The 26470-nt window shown below is 40.8% G+C and overlaps 1 protein-coding gene across 1 annotated transcript in view; it reads right to left on the bottom strand.

Annotated features, from left to right (window-relative positions):
- Erc2 (ELKS/RAB6-interacting/CAST family member 2) overlaps positions 1–26470 on the bottom strand; it is an 827882-nt gene that overhangs the window by 397162 nt on the left and 404250 nt on the right.

Below are 26470 nucleotides of genomic sequence, written 5' to 3'. Positions count from 1 at the left end.
ATTCCCAGCAGTACCCTGGGTCCCCTCTCCCTCATCCTGCCTTTTCCACTAAGATGGACTGTATCCCCTGAAATCACTGACGCCTGTTAGAAAAAGCTGCCGTAAAGGAAGTTTCTATCCTCTCAGTCCTGCACCCCAAGACTCACACTGTGCTAGGAAGATGGCTTTCCGGAGTCTTAGAATATCTCGGAGCTAAGCTCAGTATCTGTGGTCACACAGTGAGTGAAGGCTTCCAACAGAGGCCACGTGGCTCGGAAATGCTGTGAACTCATTATCAGCATAGGAAGTAACACTTTCTATGTTCTTAAGGTCATGAAACAGGCTTCCACTCTGCAATGTAAGTTACTCACCTCCCAATCATAAGATATACCCAAGCAGCTCTCAGTCTACCTGCCCCTCTTGTAAACTGTCCCAATCGCATCTATAGACATGATTTCTTCATCAAACCACTGGGTATAATTGGGCAAAAACAACCAGAAAACTCCAAAGGCTGGTCTAGACCACCATTTTAAAATAAAGATTCTAAAGGAAAAAGAACACAGATCCCCATCTTCCTGGGAATCCATCTGTGTCTTCTGATGAGCATGTAGAACAGACATCACTCCCTACATGCTTTATTTTTCCTAAACAAGATCATTATTTTTCCATAATAAAGCCACCAAAGGTTCTCTCTCCCCACCCCATTAAAATTTTCAAAATTCCCCGTGCTCTTTCCAGTTTCTATCCAGATGTCAGGGATTCTGGAGTTCATAAGTATAAGATAGCCCAATCTATGAGAATGCCATTGTCTAAAATCCATAGAGCAGCCAGTAGGAACTCCAACGCAGGTTGATAAACAAGACAGCATGTAGCATTTGTACTCACATGTTTTAGGATTAGGGAATGATTATTATCACATACAACACCCTGCTTGATTGTCACAACCACCTTGGCATGGATATTCCAGTTAGACATTGCTGAATGATGGAGAAATGCACTAGTTGGCAATCTTATTATTATGCACACGCCATAGACTGTATCTAAAAACCCCACATTGCCTATTATATATATATTATATTATATATATACTATATAGGCAATTGTGCAATAAGCAACGGAGTATATCACTTCAGATGTGAAGTCCAGAACTGGCCAACATGCCATTATGTGATATGTAACTGTACAGATGGATGCAGCTAAAAAACAATGTCTTTAGGTGCTGCTTCTGAGTAGAGTCCATGGCAATGTGCTACACTCCAAAGCTCATGTGATTTTCCTTGCTTGCCTTGTTATTCTCAGTTGTACTGCTCACTAATTTCCTACTGTCATAGCTCACCAGAATAACTGCCTCCACCAAGAAGGGGTAAAAGCCCATGGATTAGCTGTAAAAGTGTTTCTCTGTAACTGCCACTGCCACCCACCAGGACCTGTTTTAAGCGCATTCTCCTGTCTTCACCACATACCCAGCTGGCTGTGTATTCTGTAGCCTCTTTCAAGTTTCTCTCTCACACACACCCCTAAGCAATGCTTGTGGAAGCACCTGCTCTTTAGGCAAAGTCTCCGACTGTTCCATATGGACAAAATCCATCTGAGGCTCTGTGAGGATGGGCAGAGCAAGCCTTAGACAACATCTAAGCAACCATCTATCCCGCGAGTGCCTGGAGATTGGAGATGATTAAAGTTGTGCAGAGTTCCTATGGAAAAGTGGTTATTAACTGTTGCTGTAGCCTCATCTGAAATGAGAAACAAAAAAACAACTAGGAGGCAGATTGTATCTGCCGCTTGTGCTGTGCCAGTAACAATAAGTTATGCTTAAATTTTACTCTTGGAAAAATACTCTCAATATTAATTATTAAAAGAATATAATTACCTAAGATTTAAGATAAAGCAGTAAAGAGGAATTCCTTTGCAGAAACAGGGTCTCTTGCTCTCACAGGAGTTCAGTCGCACATCTCACACTGCATATCCACTTGCTGATGCAAATCCAATTCCTTCTTGCACATTACAAAATCAAAACTCATGCTTCCAATTAGAAGCAAGAAAGCTTTTCCTGTTTCTCCACTGACAAATGATAAACCTCTACAAAAATCAAAGTAACTGAAACCCAAGCTGTGAGTGAAGTAGCATTCTACAGTCTATGGTTGGTATATGGCCCCAATGTCCATGTGTGAACACTTCATCTCTGGTGTGACAGATTTGAGATGTGGAGAGAACAGTTATGCCCATAGGTACCATCTGTCTGAGTGGGCAGATGCTGTTAGCTTTGCAGAGGGTTTGATGTAAAAGAATTCTTGTTCTGTCTCTGACTTTCAGCCTTTAGCCATCACTAACACTTCAAGAAGGCCTTCATTATAATAGATGTCGACACCTTGACTTCTCAATTGTGAAAAATAAATTTCTTCTCATTACAGAGCACACATTGTATTCACTCACAGATAATTGGATATTAGCCCAGAAGCTTGAAATATCCAAGATTCAACTCACAGACCACATGAACTTCATGAGGAAGGTAGACCAAGTGTGGGTGCTTCAGTCCTTCTTAGAAGTAACAAAATACTCAAGGGAGCAAATATGAAGACAAAATGTGAGACAGAAACTGAAGGAGGGGCCATCTGAAGCCCATTCCACCTGGGTATCTATCCCATATGCAGTCACCAAAGGTAGACGCTGATATGGATGTCAGAAAGTGCATGCTGACAGGAGCCTGATATAGCTGTCTCCTTAGAGGTCTACCAGAGTCTGACATATACAGAGGCAGATACTCACAGCTTATCATTGAACTGATCAAGGGGTTCCCAATGGAGGAATGAGAGAGAAGACTGAAGGAGCTGAAAGGGTTTGTGGCCCCATGAGAAGAACAATAATACCAACCAATCAGAGCTCCCCAGAGTCTAAACCACCAGCCTGGGAGCACATAGGGATGGACCCATGGCTCCAGCTGTATATGTAGGGGAGGATGGCCTTGTTGGGCATAGGTGGGAGAGGAGACCCTTGGTCCCATGAAGGCTAGATGCCGAGTGTGGAGGAATTAGAGGGTGAAGAGGTGGGAGTGGAGGGTAGGTAGGGGCACATTCTCATAGAAGCAAGAGGAGGGGGATGGGATAGGGGGTTCCTGGGCGGGGGGAGGGAGTATGGAATAAGGGGATAACATCAGAAATGTAAATAAAATATCCAATAAAAAATAAAAATAAAATAAAAACAAATGCCCAGTTTATGGCATTCTGTCACAGTAGCAGTGAAAACACTAAATCTTGAAAAACAAGGTGTAACATCCCTAAAGCTTTTAGAACTTAAGTCCTACATTGCTTTTATTTTTAATAAGATCATTTGAATGTTTGCTTTTTTAAAAAGTATATTATGTGTATAGATGTTTTGCCTGCCTGCCATGTCTATGTGTGTGCCTGGTGCATAAGGAGGTCAGAGAAGGCCATCAAATCCTGTGGAACAGAAGTTACAGGTAGTTATTGGATGTCCCATGTGGATGCTGGGACTTGAACCCAGATCCTCTGGAAGAACAGCTAGCTCTCTAAACCACCCAGCCATGTCTGCAGCCATGAATGCTTACTTTCAAAAATACTACATCTAAATATGGATCTTTTAGAAAGATAAGTTCTCTCTCTCTCTCTCTCTCTCTCTCTCTCTCTCTCTCTCTCTCTCTCTCTCTCTCTCTCATTCTCAACATGGAATGATAAGGGTTATAGCTTCCCTGACCACTGGCATCTCATTTCTCTATGGCTGTGTGGATAAAAATGATTAAAGGAAAGTCCTGGCCACACCTAAGAACATGATAGCCCAATAATAACAATCATCATCATCTGGGCAAATGACATGTTGGGAGTGGAATATTCTATGATGCAGAGTTACAAATCTCTATGAACCAGGAGCATTTCCTGGGCAATTAATTGATGAAACTTTTCTATGAAAACATACCTTGATTGAGCTATTCACCTGTGAGCCCCCAAATGGCAATGGCTGATTACAAGCTTCAGACCTGTGCAACTGCTGAAATGCTTCTCTTCCAGCCACTAAAAACACCCAGACAAATTCAGCCAGAAGAATAAAGTAACTAAAGCAAGTTCTAATCACAGAAAGTCATAGGTCAAAGTGCATGACCTGTGGACCAGAATGATGCTTATTTGACACTACAGACTCTCCTCTGCTTCCCCCTTTGATGGGTCCGTGTAATTCTCACTAACAATGAGAGATATGTGCTAAAACTGAATAGCTGCTAACTCCAGCCATCTGTGCATTCCTGGTACAGCTAAAACTGAATGTCATCACCACCCTATTGGATTTCTTGGTAATGCTCTTTGCTGATAAGAACTTCGAAAAAAAAAGTTTTCTTTTTCTTGCTCATACAAAGCATGCCCATTGCCCTTACTACATAAAGAAATCCATTCTACTCTGAATCCAGGCAGCCCCTAAGACGTGGGGTGAGATAAACCCATGCTTATCAAGATAACTGTTTCCCCACTCACTATAAATTGAGACAAAGTATACCCAGACTCAAATGATTAAAATGTCCAAATTCTTAGCAGGTTAACTCATTACTTTTGGTCCTTCTCTTGCCGGTCCTGAAAGCTAAGTAGCTGTCCTGTCCTAAGAGCCCCGCGGCTATCACTTTTAAACAACTCTCTTGCCCTAGGACTAAGCTAAAATAGACTTAATTCATTTTCCCTTTATGAATTACTGGCTGTCAAGATTTTAAGAAAAGTCTTGAGCTTTAATGGAGACTTTTGTAAAGAAAGACCATGTGCTAGTGAACCCAAGGGTATGCTGGAGAGCCAGCAAAGCCGGATGACAGAGAAGCCAGCAGTCAGAAATTGGAGATATATAGATCTTTCCCCAGTGTTTACGTATGAAAGGAGAGGCTGGTGTGATGCCATCTCAGCCAGTGTCTGCAGGAGAGAGGGCACACATCATTCAGGGCCCTGGAAGCTCTGTGCTTAGTTCTACTCACCTGCAGTGAGCGACATTTCCAAGAACCCCATTACCTGCCCCTCGGGGAGGGGACTTAAGCTCTGCTTCTGAAAAGTCCGAGACTAGTCATCAGGTGGATGCATCACCCTTCCTTCGGGGGCCACACAGAAGGCTGTGGCACTTTGCATCCTCCCTTAGGTGTGATCATTAGATCTAATTTTATATGACATTTGATGACAGAACTGCTAAAAATATTTATTAGCTTGGCTAACAACTAAAGAAAAATGGTAATCACATCTCTCTGGAGAGGCTCTTTAAATTTCATTTTATAGCACTATAAAATGAGGCCATACCCTGCACATTTAAATGGGCAAATTATCTAGCTGGAAGTGGCTCAGAGTCTGAAGTTCAACTGCAGTCAGTAGACAAAAAACAGCTAAAGGAACATTCAAGGTCAGAGCTCATTTCAAAGACAGTGAAGGTACCACCAAAGATAGCAAGCACATGACTACATGTATGAGTGCTTGTATTTAAGGACTTGGTAAATGGCTTCTAATACTACCTTATCACACTCACAAAGAACGGTGCCAATATAAAGCCATCAACTGATCATTTATAAGTAACAAACTTAATTATAATTAAATACCAATTCCCCTAAGAGTATCATTCTGAACCTATTTGAATGTTCATTAAAAAATATTATTATGTATGAGACAGAATTATTTAACAGAACACATTAAAGACAAGAACAAAATTGTCAGTATATAGGAAAAAGTTAAATATGAAAGAAAGGGTCTAGTATCAATAACATATAAAGAGCAGAACTCAACAAAAAGAAAAGTAATCCAATTCAACATGAATGAAGAAGTTTAAAATATATTTTTCAAAGAAGATATCCAAATGGCCAGTGAGACCATACAATACTCTCCACATCATTAATCATTAGAAAAAGCAGATCAAATCAATTACATATTCATTGGGATGTCTGGGATAAAAAACATAAATGATAACACATTTAGGTGAAACTGGGGTAAATCCACAATAGTTATATGTTGCTGGTACAAACATAGAATTGAAAAGATACTTTGAAAAATAATTTGCTGTTCCTCGAGAGTTAGTAAGAATCACCATAGACACAGGAACTCTACTCCCCTGTCCCAGTTGTCATAGTAACCCAAGCTACTGTTTTCATAGTAACTAAAAAGAGACAAGTCAAAGGCTGGTCAAATAGATACACAAAGTTCAGTATCTCATACAATGTAACATTATTCATCAATAAAAAGGAACGAAGTACTAACACATGCTATTATGTGGATAAAACTCAAACACAATGTACTGAAAATATAAAAAGCCAATCAAGAAACATTACATAATATGTAATTCTGAGTATATGAAATCTCACAAGTACACAAACCCAGACAGAGAGAGAGCAGAATATCTGGCAAAGGCTGGAGAGCAAGAGGAGTGAGTAGGGGAGAGGGTGAGATTGAGGACAAGGTAAGTGGGACAGCTACTGGGTATGCAGTTCTTTCCCTGGTGATAAAACTTTAATTCCAGAATTAGATAGTGGTGACAGTTGTATAACTTTGTAAATATAGTAACACCTACTCTTAAAGGGCTCTTTTTATGTTATATGCACTGGAACTTTTAAAAATCACACATGCTAAAACTAAAACATTAAATAGGACAAAAGCATTCATAAGAAACTGTCTAACCTCTCAAGCTACCCCAGAAGTCACTCCCGCTGCTAAGGAGTCTTCAATAATCTTTCTAGAAACATTTTAGGCATGGTGTAAATATAAGCACCTCTAAATTTACAAAGCCCAATGCCTAAAGATTTGTAGTATGCCTGGGTGTCACCTGTGAAAAGAAAGGCATGGAAGAGGCCTGCCAGGGGATGCTGATGTTGAGAGAGAAGTTGCCTGCGGGAACCCGAGATCACCCTCTGAAGAAGTGAGGATCTAAGCAGTTCTGGAATGTTCAGACCCTTATTGAATAACTTCCTGGAGATCCCACACACATCTTTGTATATTCCAAACTAAATCTTCACTGCCCTATCTCCAGAGCCCAAATCACTTCCCCCCTTCTGCACCCTACCTCTATCAGTCAACCAGACTAGGGGAAGGAGCCTAAACCCCTTCTTCTTAATACAGGACACACAAAGGATTGCCATTTTCTGCTGGGTCATTCAAATAAAAATGTCTATCCAAGTTGCCCCTTTCTCCCTACCATCTTATGATGTGACAATGAAGTAGCTCCTGTCTGGCTTCTTGATGCTAATCAAAGTGCTTAGCTTTCCAGCTTTATGTATCAACAAATATTTACAGAGCACTAACCATGAGCCATATACTAAGAATACAAAGCTGAAGAGGGCACTGTATCATTATAAATTCAATGTTTATTGAAAAGAAGAGGTATAGAGGCAGGGAATATAATAAGGTGATGTCTACAGGAACCTTACGTACATTAGAACACAAGAGGAACCCCTCCCTACCCTTAGTCTACTTGAAGGTAATATACATATATAAAGTGGGAACTCGTGATGAACAGGCAAAAAGAAGAGAAAATAACATTTAGGTCATGTTTGAAAAAGTACATTCTAATGTAGATGAACAAGAAATGACTAGCAAGTGGAGAAAATGGGGAAAAATCAATATGGACAAATGCCATGTGGAAAAAGGACTGAGGAAGATATGATGCCCCATACTTGTGATCTCAACATTCAACAGAGACAGAGGCAAAAGGGTCATGATTTTTAGACCACTCAGAGATACAGAGTAAGTTCTCGACCATTCTGGGCAACATAGTGAGACCCAGTCTTCATAAACAAATAATTAAAAAACAAATAAATAGATGAGGAACAGACTGAAGAGATATTTCAGTGGGTAAGAGTCCTTGCTGCACAAACATGAGGACATGAGTTGAGATCCCAGCATCCATAGAAAAAGATGCCCTAACTACATGTGCCTGTAAGCCCAAGGCAAGTTAGGGTGGAGACAGAAGGATCACTGTGCTGGCTGGCTACGAGCATATCTTGGATTCCCTGAGAGACCCTGATTCAAAGGTAGTATTTCTAAGAGCGATAAAGTAAGGAGCCTGATGTTCTCCTCTAGTTTCCTTATATGTGCGCATACCTGGAAACAAACACGGAACACACACACACACACACACACACACACACACACACACACACTTTTTAATTTAAACTAACTTTAAAAAGAGAAGGGCTTTATGCATACAACGAATCAACCCAGACCCAAAGTAGGACTAGAGTGTGAAGAGCCTGACATGCCAGATAGGATAGTTGTACATAGTCTCTCCATGGGATGGAAGAGGAGGACCATGGGAACTTCAATGCACTGAGCACTTGCATTGACTTTATAAGGACTAGAGATAGACTGACTCTAGCCAAGTGGTTCTCACCCTTCCTAATGCTGTGACTTTTTAATGCAGTTCCTCATGTGGTGGTGACCCCCAACCACAAAACTATTCTGTTGCTACTTCATAACTGAAATTCTGCTACCCTTATGAATCATAATATAGATATCTGTATTTTCTGATGGTCTTAAACGACCCCCAAAGAGGTCATGATTTACAGGTTGAAAACTACTATTTTAGAGGTTCCTCTCCATGATGGTAGGCAGGACTTGGTAGGGTAGGGCAGCTCAGCACACAGCAGCGAGAAAGCAGTGAGAGGCATACCTGTGTTGGTGTTGAAACTAGGAACTCTGGTCAGTTCATGGGATGGTACTACTCACATTTGGGACAGATCATGTTTCCCTCTCTGAAAACATGATCACAGATACTCGGGGACATGCTTCAATAGCCTCTTAGATGCATTCTACTCCAACCCAGCTGACATTCAGGACAAACTGCCATGAAGGCACACAGAAAGCAATCTAGAATGTCTGGATGCTCATGCCTCTTCCTCTTAGACAGCCTGGGTTCAACTTCAGAGTGACCCCGGATAGATTATCAATAACCTTAGTAAGCCTCAGTCTGTTTGTTTATCCATACTGATCAAGACTTCCTATGGGGTTGTTATGGTAATTAAAAAAAAACAAAAAAACTAAAAACTTCACATAGAGCCTGGTGGCAAAGTTTTCCAAGAAAAACACTTAGAATTATCTTTCTACAAAGTTACATCTAAAAATGGGGTCTAATTATGTCTGAAGATAAGGTCATGGCAAAGTCTTCTGTGGTTTTTACACATTGCAAAACTTGGTTTACTGGCTCCTGAAAACAGCCTACAAAACAGTACTAACATTAAGGAAAACTGAGCAAAGTGAAGTTAACTCTCTCTGCCCAAAACATCTTCAAAGCCTGCAGGAGAGCCCAGGGTCTGTGGGAGAAGAGAAGACAGAGGAGCAGACTGACAAACAGCCGGCAGCAGGGACCTCCCACTCTCCACAGCAGCCCAGATGGGAGAAGCCAACACAGACCCTTCCCATCAGGCAACAGACAAAGTCATTAAAGCTTCAAAGTTTAAAGTTTAAAAGTTTAAAAACAAAACAAAACAAAAGGCCCGAGCTCTGTTGGAAAAAAAGAGCATACATTGTGACGGCATGATACCTACCCTCTGACCTAAGACAAAGACAGCGCAAGGGCCTGCCCTGGGAGTGGGCCCTTCTCTCTGTACTGCCAGCCCTCCCACTTGTCTCGGGCAAGATCAAGGCAGATGCAGCCTACCCCACCCACCCCCACCCCACCCCCCAGCACCCTCACTGCCGAGAGGCGGGGCTAGCTTCCCCACAAAGTTGTTTTGTTTTTACTTTGTTTTGTTTCCCCAAAGGGCAATCATCATACATCACACCAGAGGCCTTAGATTCTTTTTCAGCATTTTATGCTGCAGGGATTCTCTGATCACACTGTGTGGGGCCATGTAGAACTGTCCCAAAAATGATTCCTGGAAGAAGCAGAAAAACCCCTCCTAGAAATACATCTTCTCTCTTGGCTGCCGCCCCAGAATCCCCGCCGGGAACCATCTTCAACAAGCAGGAGGATGGATGGCCCAAGGTCTTCCCCCATCTCTGCCTTTCATGAATCTTGAAGTAGCTCCAAGGCTGATGACTGCCTTATACAAAGACACTGCCTCTATGGGGGCCACTCGCCAGGCCCATTCACACTCACTTCAGAAAGAGGAATTTTACATTCCTGCTCCAGAGAGGGTGAGGATCAGACCCACAGACCTGAGGAAGGCCGCTGGAAGTGCCAACACAAACAGCTTCTCGGCTCCCATTATGAGACGCTTTCATCAATGCTCAGCATCCTTTGTGTTACAGAAACAGATTTCCACCCCAAAAGAAGCACATTAGAGTGGTCCCTACGGTTCCCAGGGTGCTCGGGCCAAACCAATTCATACAAATACAAAAAGTCCTGCTGTGGAATAGGATATAGCGGTTAGATGCAGGCTCCGGGATCCAAATGGCTGTGTGTGAATGCTGTTCCACACTCAGTAGCTGTGTAAGAGTGAGACCCTTACTTCTAATCCTGAACCTCGGTTCCTTCTTTGCAAAAACAAGAGGAATAACACCATCTCTCATTGTGCGTCGCTATGAGGGAAGAATGAAGTGCATCTTGTAGAATGCAGAGTACTGTGCCCAGCATAAACTAAGTACTCAGTGAAGTCCCTAATTTCTGTTGCTAACAACTATAGACTGCTGAAGAACTGTGCCAGCTCCCCTTTATCAGCATACAGGCGTGCTACAGACTGATTTCTATCTCCCACATCACAGTTCTTCTTGAGACATGACTTGTTCTTTTTTTTTTTTTTTTTTTTTTTTCTTTTAAAAAGGAGTGAATATTTCAGGGCTGGAGAGGTGGTTCAGCAGTCAAGAGCACTGGCAGCTCTTCCAGAGGTCCCAGGGCTCAATTCCCAGTGCCCACATGGCAACTGTTCCATAGAATCTGATACCCTCTCTGGCTTTCATGGACACCTGGCACACACATGGTGCACAGACATACAGGAAAGTAGAATTCTCGTAAACATAAATAAAATTACATAAATCCTTTCTTCCAAGGTATGTCCTCATTATTGCTGTGTCCCCCCTCCCCCTCACTGTCATTCCCTCCTGTGCACACCCTCTCTCCATCTCTCATCTTTCCATCTTTAGTTTCCTCTCCCTACCCTCCATCTCGGGGAAGACACACAGCTTACAGTCTTCAGTTGACTCCTGTTGCTTCCTACACTCAGAATGCTCATAATATCTCCACTGAGTATGCAAGGTATCCACTGTCTTGGCCGATCCTTCTTTCCCATTTTTTCCACTTACTGTAGGGCTCCAGTAGCAGATCCGCCTTTTCTTCTGAGCATGCCTTGAATACTCCCACCTCCTTGTTTTCACTCAGGCTCCTGAGCAACTACCCCATCTGGTAAAATCACTCACATATTTCTAGTCCAGAGTAAATACTACCACATTCTTTGAAACTTTCCTGAGTGCCCCCTCCTCTGAATGCTCAAACATGCATAGACACTGCCACCCTTTACCACATATCAGGCCTAGTTTCAGTCTGTCTTTATAATCTGCCTCCTAGGTGAAGCTGCTTCCCCAATGCATTAGAAAGCAGCCAGGATAAAACCTCACTGTTCTCTGCTGCTTTCTGTCATGCTTTCTATTCCTGAAACAGCCAGGCAGGAACTATCTGCAGGTAGGCATTATTGAAGTCAGGGGAAGTTGGAAAACTGGGATTGTCAAAGGAAAGGGGAACGTAAAATTGTTGCTGGATCTCAGAGAAGAGGATGGAGAAGTCAGGCATCATCCAAGGTTCTGTGGACGCTGAGTATCACACTGCTCTATGCAGGTACAAAGAACTATAGAGTCCTTTACACCATCCCTTCTATTGTTGCCTGGTGCCTCACACAGCACAGTGTGCCTTCCCCAAGGCTTCTAATGACAGACTTCCTGCCTCTCCATAGCTTAATTTCTTCACAACTCACATAGTATTCATTCTGTAGTCCTTGTGGAACATCCACTATTTGTAGGCACTGCTTGGAGAAGATAAAGCCTTTCCAGATAGAGTAACCAGACATTAACCAAGCAGCTCAGTCCATGTTCTGTGTTCCAGTGGGGAGCTCTGAGAATGTCTTGTCCAGCCCTAACCTGGGCTGGCTGAGCTCCAACAACCAGCCAATGGAGGAAGTGACATTTAAACTTCATTTGACCTAGGAAAATAATGAAGTTATATCCATACTTGAAGCCTTACACTAAGATAAATTCCAGATGGTTCAAAGGCTTAAATTCAGAAAGTCAAACCATAAAAATACTAAAAGAATGTTCGTATCCCCTCAAAAAATGCATATGTTGAAATCCAAACCCACAAAGTGATATTATTATGAGGTGGGGCCTTTTGGAAGTGATGAATGGGATTAATACCCTTATAAAAGAGACCTAAGGAAACTTCTTTGCCCCTTCTTCATTGTGAAGGCATAGTAAGGAGGTTCTGTATATAAGTTAAAGCAGGCCCCCAGGACAGGGAGAATCTATGACCCCTTGACCTTGAATTTACCACTTTCTGAAGCTATTAACCAGTAACTTTATTTATAAGCTAATCTGCTGATGTTATTTTGTTATAGGATAGATATTAAAACTGAGAAAGATATTAAAATATTGAAATAGATCACAGGACAATTGTCTTTATGGTCTTATAGTATAACATAGAATTCTAATAATACAAGATTTAGACAACATTAGAAAGACTTAAGATGACAAATTGAGAACAGTTTTAATTTTTTTTCTGCATAAGTAAAGCCAACAATTACACAAATGAAAAGATAGGAAGGAAGATATCAAACTTAGACCAAGGATGAATTTCTCAGCATGCAAAGAGCTCCTACAAATCTGTATGAAAAGGGTCAAGAGGACACTGTGGGCATACATACAAACATACTCAAGTAAGTCCTTTTGCACTTGTACTTAGACCAAAAGAAGTTAGCACTAAACTTAAATGCCACTGTCACTTGCCCTGGTGACAAACACAGAAGAGTTAGAAACATACACTCCTGGTTACATGACAGACAAATACCAATGGAGCTTCAAGTATTTAGTCCCTGTAGAGGGCAACTAGCAAAATCCAGAAAAATTACAAGTGTATTATCTCAGGAACTTCACATTCAAGAACTTAACCTACAGATCCATCCATTCATCGACATACCAAATATCACCTTTCATAGTTATCAGTTATAACTATGGCAGGAAAAGAAAGGATCTAACATGCCTGAAAGGCTTTTAAGAGACATCTGGTACAATGCAACAGTATACAAAAGGAAAAAAGAAAAAATATTTTGTGTTCAAATAGGGAAGATTTCAAAGATATTTGTGAAGGGAAAAATGGCAAGGTTCAAGTATCAGTAAATATTACATCATTTTCATAAGTGTTATACATAATGACTGTTATATAGTCATTATCTATTACATAAAATCCTATCACTCTACTTCTATGTATTAGGATGCTATTCCTATGGGCAGATTTGGTCACATCACAGTGCCTGCCTCAAAACTTATATTCAATTGCCATCTGATAAATGTTTATTATATAATTACAGGAAACACACAGATGAAGAAATACCCTGGATCTGGGATCATTCCTTTTTGAAAAAAATCAGACCTTTTTCTTCATAAATGAAGAAAGGCAGTAGCTAAGTCTCATCTAAAGAGTTCTAGAAAAATCTAAAATGTATCCTTATATAAAACAAACAAATGAATGAATTCTTTCATGTATTCATAAAAGATTACCCTCTCTAAGCAGAAGATGAATTTTCCTATCTGCACTGGCATTTGCCAGATAATGTTTTCAACATTTCTGCTAAAAAGTTGACCTTTTGGTGGCCTAGAGAGGAGCCTGAGGACTTTATTGTAGACATTCAGTTTTCTGACAAGGGGAACAATGACAACCATCTGGACAGACTTCTTTAGTAAACACAATGCTCTCACCTGTTCCTCTTGGCATAAAAACCTTTATCACAGCCAAACCATAACAACTAAAATCACTGCCATTTACAAATATCTGTCTGAGCCTGGAATGTGCTCCATGTTCAGTGAGAATCATAGCCCCAGGCCTCTGAGTGATAAGCAGTAACACAGATGTCTCCATTTTACACATAAGAGACTTAGACATGATAGACCTTGTCACATATACTAACTGCATCAATGATGACACTAACTTTTGGAATGTAGTCTATCTATGTTCCTACATTTACTATTCCAACAATAGATAATAACTTAAAAAAACAGACTAGGAGTGAAATAATATAACATAATGCCTGTTCTAGGACAGATACCCACGAAACCCAAGTGCCATGATTCTTTATCAGGTCAGGAATCCCTAAAGAGTGTCTACTTAGCATGCTTAGATGATGCAAGAGTATCCACACTTAGCAGAGTGATAGGGCACCTATCTGCCAATTACCCAGTGAGTGTTTCTCACCAATGTCCATTTATTGCAGGTTATCAGGAGATTCTCCAGCTGGCACTTACTATAGCCCACTCATTTTCTCCACAGTAATTATCTGTGAGCAACACGGCATGCCGTCCTTGGGACCATCAAATTGACCAGTGGTTAAGTATCAGAGGGCTCTGAAGTTAAATTTAAAACCACTCTCTTACACTTCAGCTCACACATCGCAGTTCAGCCCAAGAATATCCCGATTGACCAATGCCAAAGGCCAGGAAGGTCTATAGCATAAGGAACAGTCCAATCTGAACAAGGTGGTTCTTCCCTTGTCAATGCCTTCTAACAGGGTCTTCCCAAGACCTGAAATGCAAATTTGCAAAGCAATTCTCCATGAAATTCAGCCCCACCCCACATCAAACTATCTACCATTGGGCCCTCAGTTTTAGACTAGGGCCTCACACAAGCAGCTCATTGTTTCAAAGCACTGCAGCAATCATTCTTTCCCCTCACCTTGAAAAGAACTGTCTTAAAACAAAAGCAACTGTGCACACAGCTCTTTATTCACCAAAAGGAGCAACACTTCTGCTAACCAGGTTGCTAGTTCAAAAAATCCTAGGAAAGTAATGTTAAAACACAGGGCTGTGCCATTCTTGGTCTGAAAAGAAAAATTAAAAAAAAAAAAAAAAAAAAAAAGCAACCACAGACTTTTCAAAGGAAACTCATTTTCATTTCCAAGTCTCCCCCATAGTTTCTAAAATTCAAGTTTTACTATGAAAACAATTCTCCAGGATGAACTGCATGTCCAGTGTCTGGGAAATACAAAAATACAATGTTATCTACCCCAGGTAAAATGGTTACCCCCAATGCAAAGCCCACTGGGTTCTGGCTTCCCACTCTCCCTATCCAGCTTACTTGGTTTAAATTCTAGTCCATCTCATTGATAAAATATTAGAAAATAGTAAAACCATCACAGTCTCCCACAAAGAACACTTCTAAAACCTTTATCAGATATAAAAATAAAAATAACAAAGTATTTTCTCCATGGGCAAACTTACAACATCCTCTCACTTTTAAACTGGTTCCCAATACCAGTGGCTTCACAGAGGCTCTGATAGGACCCAGGATGGACATACCAAGCCTGTCACTGAATGTGGAAGAACTGTCCTGTGACTAGGTCTTCAGGTTTCCCTACAACTTGAGCCAGCACTGTGGGTAATGAGGTGATAGAATTCACATTTCATAAGGGAGGCTATATAAAGGAAATACAATATTATTTTTTCTAGAGAGTGATTTATAATAATACCAAAAAACCAATTTTTAAAATTCCTTCCCCATCTCAACATTTATAGGAAAGCCTAACGCATCTTGAGAGATTTACTATTTGCTGATATTTATCCATATGGTGGTACCAAGCAAATCCTGAGAGGGGGAGGAAGGCTGGGGAACCAATTTTAGAATGGACGATAACCAAGAGCCCTGCTAATTTGGTATCTCTTATAATGGGCAGAGCCTGGGGAGGGAATCGCAAAACTACCTCTTACCATTGCTGCTGTCCCAACAGATCTGCACCTTGAAAATGGCTTCACTCACTCCCAGAAACAAAAGGAACAGCAGAACATCTCAACTACTATGTCAGTTGTGTTCCTCGCATTCTCACTGTGTTCAATAGTACAGGAAGAATGCCAGGATAACAGCTCCAGCAAAAGCTAAAACATGAAAAACTCTGTAGAGCCAAAGTTCTGGTTCCATAAATCAGAGCTGGCTCAGTGAACGTTCGCCATGGCAAGTCCCACTGCGGCCAGGCTGGGAAGGTACAAGCACCCACCCCTGGCTACACCTCAAAGGTTCAAAATCATTTCTAAATATAGATCCTATTTTATGTCTGCAGAGGCTGTAAATCAGGGAAAACAACTTTCTTCCATCCCCAATAAAATATTTGCACCCAAGGAAAACTCCGAGGATTTCTGGCTTTCTACCAGTTTTGCTTGGGCATAAAATTTTCTGACACTTCACCAGAGACGTCAGCATCAGTATAAGGCAGCTTTAAAGAGGGAAATGATTTTCTGACCTGTAGATAACCTCTCTAGCCTCAATGGGAAAGGAGGGGTAACAGAGACCCAAAGCCCAGTTTTTCCAGCTATTACCATTGGAGTACAATGTTTTTCTTGGGGACCAAATCCTTCCTTATAGGAAGTGCTGCTCTTTGAATCAGTGAGCTGAGGGGTCAAGTCTGTTTTGTTGCCATCAAAAAGGACTGCCAAGAATAGTCTAGGAAGAGGCGAAAAGGGGAAGGGCAGAAGGAACAGTGGAGGGAGAGAGAGAGGAGGAGGAAATAGGAAACAGACGAAGTGAGGGGAGAAAGTGGCTTGCGTGGAGATTCCCCTGTTGCCATTTTATCTGTGTTTTTATTAATTTATTTTTGTTGTTGTTGTTGAATTTTCAAATATCTGGCTTGACAAAAGTCAATTCTTTATTTTCTTCAGTCTGGTGCTGCATATGCTCCTAGTGCAGGCAACGGAGAACTCATGGAGGGACTAAGAAAGAGGGGAGAAAACTACCAGGAGGCACTTTCCCCCACAAAAGCATACATTCAGGGACATGTCTGGTGTGGGGCATCACACTGTAGTCCTAGAGGAAACATCACCAGGCTTAGATGAGAGCCACAGGAAGATGGAACACCAGTGTAAGCACTGGAAGGGCAGCATCCATACTGGGTGGTAGGACCAAGATAGCCCTCCTGAGCTCCACACGAAGGCTGAGGCTGATAGCACAGCAGACAGGACCATTCTCCAAAGTCCTTCCCAGGAAATACTCTCTAAACACCATGTTTGGGAGCCAGCACATGGAAGGGAGCTGCCCAGATTTCTAACTGCAGGACTTTTGGAACTGTTACAAAGGTAACTCTGGCTGGAGCAGTGAAAGATCTCATTTGTAAGTCAGAAAGGATAGATGTGGGGAGGAAAATTGACACCTTCCCTCACTGGCTATGTTAACAAAGGCAAACACTCAACTTTTATGAACTTCAGTTTTTTCTTTCTAATATGGAAGAAACTGCTTTCCCAGCCTTAGAAGTGGTAATAACAAGAGGCTATTACATCAAATGTGAGCACTTCAGTATGGCACGTGGTATCACCTATGTCTCTGTAGCTACCAATCCTATTTTTTCTATTTCTGTTATTATTGTTATTCCTATGGTAATTTTCAACCTACAAAGCGAGCATTAAAATGAGAAATACCATTGTCCAACATCAGGACACTTTCATTGCTATTCTCTAAAATGCCAGCACATACAACCCAGCTCAGCACATAGTAGGTACTCACTATGCATTTAAGGAGGCAACAGAACAGAGAATTGATCCCAGTAAATTATAGGATAGTAAAATGAATGACTAGGTGGTTTTCATTATATGTCTTAAGCAACAGGCCTCTGAGGTCTGAGAGGGTTAACTTTATCATTTGATAGAAGAGCAAGGGATTGAGAGAGCACGGTGCTCAGTTGGGAGACACATCACAAATCATTTCTTTTCATAGAGATGTACGAGGTAATCCCATAACAACAACATATGCCTGCTGCAAGGTACAAGCTAACAGCTCATACCCATTCACAGGGAGATACATGAGGACCATCACCCATAGAGGCACCTCCATAGAACACATGATGTTCAGTAAGATTTGCTCCAAAAGCAATTCCTTCCTCTCCGTGAGGGGACACTAAAGTCCAAACACGGAAACACCTAAGAAAGGATACACAGGAAGCTGGAGGCTGAGAGAACCTTCTGGCTTTATTTGGTTGATACTTTGGCAGAAGTTTGAACTGCACCCCAAAGGATTATTTTCCTTTTTAGTTAAATCCTGCATGCATTTATCACAATAACCTCCTCTGTCATAAGTCACATGTTAGAAATGAGCAAATCTTACATAAACCTGCCCCCGAGTACAATACAAGGATCCCACTAAATCTCTGCTGTTCCCACTGCTTTGTATGCAAAGGGATTCTTCACAGAATATGTATTTACTGCAGTGGAGACTCAAATAGGTTGGATCAGGACACGTGCACTACACTGAACCCAAATCTAATACCTGTCCACCCGGGTTTAAGCAGCAGAGTTTAGAAAGGAAATGAGGTAATCTGCAAAAGCTTTTGCAGAGAAGACTTTCTCATGGAGTTCAGGGCACGTAGAAAAGCCCTGGTGTTATTAACGTTTCAAACCTCAGATTGAGAGGTGGAAACGTGCATGGCAGACCACAGACTTGTAAGCTCAGAGGGATCAGACTTGATAGTTCTAAAATCCATGGTGTACATAAACATCCACGTATGTGTGTGGACTCTCTCTCTCTCTCTCTCTCTCTCTCTCTCTCTCTCTCTCTCTCTGTTTCTCTCTCTCTCTCTCCCTTTCTCTCTCTCTTTCTCTCTCTCTCTCTGGAGTTAGCCATAAAAAGACAGTATATAGGCCAAAACCCTGTAATCAATTCTCCTGATACATTCTATTTTACTTTGACTGGTAAACCTGGAAGTAGTTGCAGGAGGAGCACAGTTAATTCTAAGAGGTTGCCAGAGCTTAAGAAAGATTTCCAAGACTCTACTGACTTTTTCCTTTCTGTAAGCTCAGGATTGTCCAATTCTTTCTATACTAAATACAATCAGAGAATTTTCCCCAATGATGGCCCATTTTCTCCTTCAGATTCATTTGAAGCAATCTGTTAGATGATATTGGAATGATCTAAACCTTGCTTTAGACTGTACAGTTTATCTACTAGACTTGGCAGGTATATTTTATCAAAGAAACCAGAACACACTACCTTTCATCCAGAGACTTACTAGTTACTCCAATTTACTGTCAATCCTGGCCTTGCAGAATAATGGAACCAATAATCCATGTTCATATACTATAAATAAGAGGAAAACTAAGTACATTCCATCACAAAAGAAGGGGGAAAACTGAAGGCCCAGGCAAGGGGACTGAGGCATAAGAGCAAAGGGAGCCCTTGTCACAAAAGCTGTAATATCTAAAAGTGTAGGTCAAGGGTAGCAAATGGCAGGGGGTGGGGGGAAGGCAGGGCAGAAAGCTGAAAGCTTTATTGAATGAGTGAATCCAAACTCTGGAATATGGGTTTAGATGCCAAGTGGCTGAGTCTTCTGCCCATATCCCACTGTGAAATTTGTAATTCTGCAAATAGGTATGGTGGTCTGGTCCACCACATTAGATCTTTGGTGTTCACACTGTTGTATGTCTGTGCTATGAACACTGATAAGACCTCTGAAAAGTAAAGCTTTTAAGACTAGATTTTCCTTCAGTCTGATGATGTTCAAGAGATTTCCAAGGCATCCAGAGTGTGATAACTTTGAACCACTGAGACTGCTCAGGGCCTGGGAGCCTGGGAGCCACAGAGCTGGGAGCTGGTAGTGAGACAAAGCTGGTATGTAAGCAGGAGGCTTCATTTTGAAATCATTTGCTGTTGGTGTAAAGGTACTGGCCTGGTGGCTTAGGGGACAGAACAGAATAGAGCCTCCATAAGGAAGAAAATTTAATAAAGCTTGTCTCTCAAAAGAACTACCAACTTCAAATTGAAGGCTGGCCTTTTTTATCCCATTTTATATTTTTGAAGTCTAAATAGCCCCAAAACACACAATGAACATTCTTTATTAAAATCACCACTTGAATAATAAAGAAATCACTGTTAAATTAAATATTTCATTATGTTAAATTACCATGTATTTGTAAAAGAAAAAATATTCCTTAATTTAAGAAAGGGAAAATTATTGACTTGGACCTCCAACAGTAGAAATCAAAGCTGGGATAAAAATTTCAAACAAAATGTCCACTTTTCTTTTTAATCTAGAGTGGACATTCAATCATGAATCCAGTTTCACACTTGTTTCTATATTCTTTGCCTTGGATAATTAAAGTATAATATTCAGTTAGTAGAAAGGAAACTAACAACTCAAAACTGAAACAATAACAGAAAAATTGTGTGTATGTGTGTGTACACTGTGTGTACACTGTATGTATGTGTGCACTTGTATGTGTGTATGCACTGTATGTGTGTGTACTATGTATATACACTGTATGTGTATGTACACTGTATGTGTGTGCACTGTATGTGAGTGTGCACAGTATGTGTGTGTGCATTGTATGTGTGGGTGCACTGTATGTATGTGTACACTGTATGTGAGTGTGCACTGTATGTGAGTGTACACTGTGTGTGTGTGTGCATTGTATGTGTATATGCACTGTATGTGTGTGTGTGCACTATGTAACTAACCTACCAATCATTTTCAAAACTTATTTTAAGAAGCCTTGTAAGTCCTTCAAAGCACATTTTAAATTTAAATTTGAATTTCAAAACACAATCGACTTGATTCCTTAAACAAAAGGTACAAATGCGTTTTGGTTTGTGACATCATCTGTCACAGGGAGGAGCTCTTGCCCCCTAAGCTGCACTTAGCATCCAGCATTGTGTATTTCCTCTGCTTCACGCAGTGTCGTCATGCAGTCTATTTTAGGGAAATAGCACAGTGAATTCTCTTACTAAACAAATGCAAGCAGTAAGGTGAGCTCAGAAGGGAGACAGGGAGAGGAAAATGGAAAGTACTGACCTGAGAGTCAAGCTGATTGGAGCAAGGGTGAGAGCAGCGGTTTGGAGACAAGCAGAAAGGAAGGGATAGCAAAAGAGAACAAAAGGAGGGAGAGCCATTAGTTTTAAACATACAGCCAACAGATGGTACATTAGCAGGTTCTATAACCAAACGAAGGATAATAAAGCAACGTCTATATGATATATACCCCATAGCCCTGGGCACACGGCATAAGCTGTTCCATTACAGACCGTGCATAAGACACCGGTATCTGCTTGCATACACATAATCACACAGGTACTGGTGGGAACAAGAGAGCTGTTCCTGCCTCAGTAACAGTGACTACATTTGAATTTTGTAAAGGAAGTCCCTAGCTACTTGTGTGTACAGTATATTGTTTTCTGCATTTGATTTGAATAAGTGGGTTGGGTGGTTACATCCTAAGAGATGTGTTCCTTCACTCTTAAAAACAAAGGAACTTAGCAATTTGGATTCTGTCTCAAAGATTCACAGTGAGTGTTTATAGGGGACTGCACCTAGCAGTGAGCAAAGGCCCTGTGAAGAGGGCTGTTGGTGAGGTACCATCTGCCTGTTAGCCTCTCTACAAGGGCAACTTCCAAAGCAGAGAATAGTTTTTTTCCATTGAGATAGACAAGATTCTGGCTTTGCCACTGAGACTACCCACATGTCTGTTAACTTATTTGCATAAGAACTTCCAACCAGGCAAAAAAAAGTAGTCAGTAATGGAAAGGTAAGCTTAGAGAAGAAAGTTATGATTATGTTCCAAGCTATGAAAGGAACATATAGTAGATGTTCATTTTTGTTAACCTGTAAAATATCCTTCCCAACAGTGAAGTGGATACACAAAACATCTGTCCAAACATCTGCTCACAAATCCCTGCCATTTCATGTGTTATAATGTAGTTTTAAGAGTGTCACATAAATGGACAAACAAATCATTATGATAAAGTCTAACCTCGAACATTTCAAATGAAAGTAATGTTGACTACGATGATAAAAATCAAAGAGAAAATTTTAAAGTGCACACGTGGTGCACTTCATAGTCTAGGTTGGGTGTCTCTCAGTCATAAACGTAGCACTGAGCCAAGTCAGGTCACGGCCATCATGGCGACTGTAGAAACAAAGCTCGGCTGCCGTTTCTAATCCTTCTGGATCATACTGAATTAAGCTGAGGATCTTGGCCCTTGGTAGAAAATGCTGAGCTAGAACAGCTAACACATACTTCAGATGCCACTGCCTTCCCCAAGGGATTCTGGCTCTGAAGTCTTTCCATGGGGTCACTCACTATGCTGTTTTAGTCCCTTACAACTTTATTCTCAAAAAATTTCTTAGCTGGAGATGGCTTTGTGGTTGATAGCACTGGCTGCTCTTCCAGTGGACATGAGTTCAATTCCCAGCACCTACTTGACAGTTAAAAAACATTGGTTATTCCAAAAGTCCAGGGACTCTTACACCCTCTTCCGGTCTCCCCAGGTACCAGGCACACATGTGGTACATATGCATACTAGCAGGGAAAACACCCACATGCATAAAATAAGAACAAATAAATTGCCCAAATAATTTTTAAAACATTTCTTCAAGTGCAGTGGTAGACAAAATTACTCAGAGGAAAAAAGTATACACCAAAATAAGTAGACTGTATGCCAGACTTCTCCCCTGTACTGTAAGACTTTTAGAATATATTATCACTCTAGAAATAATAAGTTTAAATTTGTATTTCAAAAAGAGCCCTGAAAGGCATCAAGGAAATTGTGTCAGCACATTATTGAGAAAATCAGAGAGGAAAATAATAGTTTCTTTCTCAACATTAGATAAGGTTCTGTTAGGCACCAAAAATTATTTTTCAATGTCCAAATGTCTGATGGCATTAACCCTCAGTCCAGATAATTAAGTACCTTGTCTTCTGCTCTGATGTTATGTCTTATGGGGGGAGTCACCAGGGAACCCTGTTCCCCTCTACCATCTAGAGGGATGGATATGGCTGAGGACTCAATTTGAGCTCTGGACAAGCATCAGAAAAAGCTCTAACATATTTAAGATAATTACACTAAAGGTCACCCAACTGACTCCTTCCCATGGGTGAGATACAAGAAAGCCTGTGGCAGAAGGCCTTGTTTGACAGACCTATTATTCCCTTTCCTTTTCTAGGCACCACAGATTCATTTGGAACTTAAATAAACCCTGGAGATTGTGATGAGTATCAACACAGCAGAGCATTGTGCTTTATTGATTCCAAGGTTCGGTCAGCTGCTGAGTTGTGTGGTCTACATGACAGTTGACATCACAACAGAGCAAAGGAAGCAGCCTGCTTCTGACTCACTCTTGGGTTTTCTTTAGGCCGTTTTCCCTGTGACCAGCTCCTCCAGAGCAGCCTACGGCTGAGACGAGAGCTTCCAGCTAGAACATCAGCATCCAGGACAAGTGTTCCTCGTGAGATGCACATCAATGAAGCATACCATATACCTTAAGAAGCTGAATCTAACAGCTGATGAGAAACAGCGTTCTTGTGGCACTGAAGAAACAACTTCACTGGAAATGATAGCTGCATGCTGTGCAGAATATATTTATGGTGGAGAAACTCTTTTAAATGAGAAGATGAACAGGATAAGAAGACAAACTAGCCTCTGGAAGAGAAGCTGGCCCCTGCCAGGGTATCAGAGTCAGTCCTAACCTCAAATGTTTCCTTGCATGTGACAGAAGTTCTGGAACATTTTAGAACATGAGCTGCTTCAAAAAGAGGGCTTTTCACTCTGGTAGGTCACGTTACAAGCCAGAGACCACAAATTCATTTCAAGTTCAATATTTGGGTTTTCAAATTCACAAACTTAATTGCAAGCACTCTCGATAACTCCAAAATGGAGATATATGTCACAGTGCTAAGAAATCTTTAGTTCCCAACATTATGAGGTATGAATTTTGTAGTTTCAGCCAGCAGAGATACTAACCCATGAGAAGAGGGCTGCCTGACAAAGTCGAGGAAGACCCTTTGGTGGGAACGAATACACATGCAACCCAGCAGATAATGCTTCAGAAAGGAAGGCCAAGGCTGTTGCGCCCTCTTTTTCCCAGGAGAGTTCTCCTCTAGACCTCCACCCCCACCTCCTTAGGGGCCTGGGCTAGGCTGGGACTCAGACATTTCCCAGACTGTGTTCTGCTGCTGGACCCAAGATGCAGGCAGGCAGAGACCTGGGATAGAGTCAGGCTCCAGCACATGTTTTATGAATTACAGTGCCTGGGAGGCATCAGCTTTAAGGAGAGGCAAATGCAGAGATAAAGAAAATGTGCAGAAAGTACATAAAGATAAATGCCTGTAAAATCACTGCTGCTTTAATGCTTTCCATATTGAAGAAATAAAACTGTGAATATTCTTGATGATTTAATGGCTCCACCGCCCAGCTAAGACCTGGTTTTCCAACTAGATAATTAAGCCATTTATATGTAAATGTTTAGAGTAGCCGATCCTGATTTTCAATTACAGTTCTCAGGAACTGCTTTAGTAGAGAAAAATGCCTTCTAAACATCCAGAGCATCACTTTCCCTCACAGAAACTAATAAAGAAGAGGCAGGGCTCTGGTGGCTTCAGGACCTGCTAAGAAAGGACCCTCGGGCTCCCTGCATGACTTCAGTGCTGCAAGATGAGTTTGTCTAAGTGGCCCCTTGGTAGAAGGCATTGTTCTCAGCTGCTCCTAGGTTTGAGTTCTAGTTTTGATTCTTCTGAGTGCTATAATGTTTAGGAAGTCACTAAATGTGTATAAGTCATGTTTCTTCATATATTTAAAGAGGGGATGTCTTGATTGTTTTTGTGGGTAAGATTAAGTCAAATACAAGTCTCCAGGTCAAGTGCTCAACATAGTATCTGGCACACAGTGATGAAAAAATACAAAAGCTTTATTCTTAAATGATTATAATTGCTATTACTAATTATGCTGGTATTGCTATCTACAAAATCATCCATGGAGATAACTGCTTCTCAAAGAGGTAGGCTAGAAGCTCCTAGACCTACCCTACAGCTGCTCATCTCTGACCACAGGAAGGTCATTGAGAATGAATGAATGAATGAATGACCACAAAAGGTCATTCAACTTTTCAGTGTCTAGTTTTTTTGTTTTTTTTTTTAACAAGAATACACAGTCATAAGTTCTTTGTGATCCCATGCTAGTATTTTTTTTTCTTCAGAAAAACTGGTCTTGAAATGCAACTCCAAAAAGACCATATAAATAAACTTAAATAAGCTATATCTAAACTTAACCATGGCCCTGGAATTTTAAGAACCAGCATACTGGTAGACCTTTGCCATGCTTTAAAATTAAAAGCTCTCGAAGATTGTTTTTTAAGTTGTATTATGCCTTAAATTTTTCTTTTGCATATATGTGTTTGTGTGTATATAGGAAGATACATGCATGTGCCATAGCATGTGTCTGAAGGTCAGAGAGCAAGGCTTTCTCTTTTCACTATGTGGGTCCTAGAAATCCAATGCAGGCACCTTTATCTCTTAAGCTATCTTGCCAGCCTGCCCTTAAAGATTTGAATTGCATAGTTACCTCAATAAAAAAGAAGGTGTCTTATGTGCTAAAATTAGTTACACTGAGTCAAACTTAGTCACTGTGTCAACAAATAAGGCTACAATTATTAAAATAACTATTCATAAATTTGGTGTTCAGATGATTAAATACAATATCGAAAACATTGCCAAAATTTCACTGTGAATAATCTGCCCATCCAATGCAGGCAGTTAATACTGAGAACTGATTTGTTTTGGCATTCTGTTCTTCATAAAGAGGTTAGTGTCCTACCTGATATGAAAACTGGGTAGATACAAAACAGAATACATTTTAATAGGTTGTTAGCAATTCAGCTTTAACAAGATTCATGGCCACAGTGCTAGCACATAGCAGATGCAAAATTGGAACCCAGGTCTTTCTTTAGCAAAAGCCCATTATCATTCTTGTAAGGCCACAGAACACTGCTCTGCACATGTCTTCAAGTCCTTTAGAACCTCACAAGGGTCTCTGTCCAAGCTGGCAAGTGTTCAGTGATTTATTCAAAATTGGCTGATCTCTTCCATATGGATTGAATCTAGAAAAACAAATTCTACCTTATTGCAGAACCAATGAGAAATACTCAGCGGTTCTATAGAGCTATATAAGAGTGTTTAGGAAGCCTTTTCCTTACAGAAGTATAATAAAAATATTAGTAACTAACATATTTTTCCTGACCTTGCCACACATTAAAATACAGGTATAGTTTATCTCAAAATGTACAGACACTAGAAGTCTGCTTTAGACTCATTCTTATAGACTGAATTTGTGATCATGTAGACCCTACCTAACATATTTAATCACTTTTATTTTCCAAGCAGTCTCAGATCCTCTTAAAAGATAATTTTTAAGGAATAATTTGTTACAGTGTGCCAAAAGACATCCAAAAAGAGCCTCCCTTTCTCTTATCTGAATGAAGAAACTTCAACTATATTTCTCCATATTCTCTGTTGCTTGTGACAAACCAAAACCACAAATGTCCATCTTTAATGGGAAAGAACTGAGGTTTCAGATAGTCAAAGCCCAAAGTTTTGCATACTTGCTG

Source organism: Arvicanthis niloticus, chromosome 3, assembly GCF_011762505.2.
Source record: "Arvicanthis niloticus isolate mArvNil1 chromosome 3, mArvNil1.pat.X, whole genome shotgun sequence".
Lineage (NCBI taxonomy): Eukaryota > Metazoa > Chordata > Mammalia > Rodentia > Muridae > Arvicanthis > Arvicanthis niloticus.
Note: the sequence above shows the minus strand (reverse complement) of the source record. Positions and strands in the feature narration are given on the sequence as shown.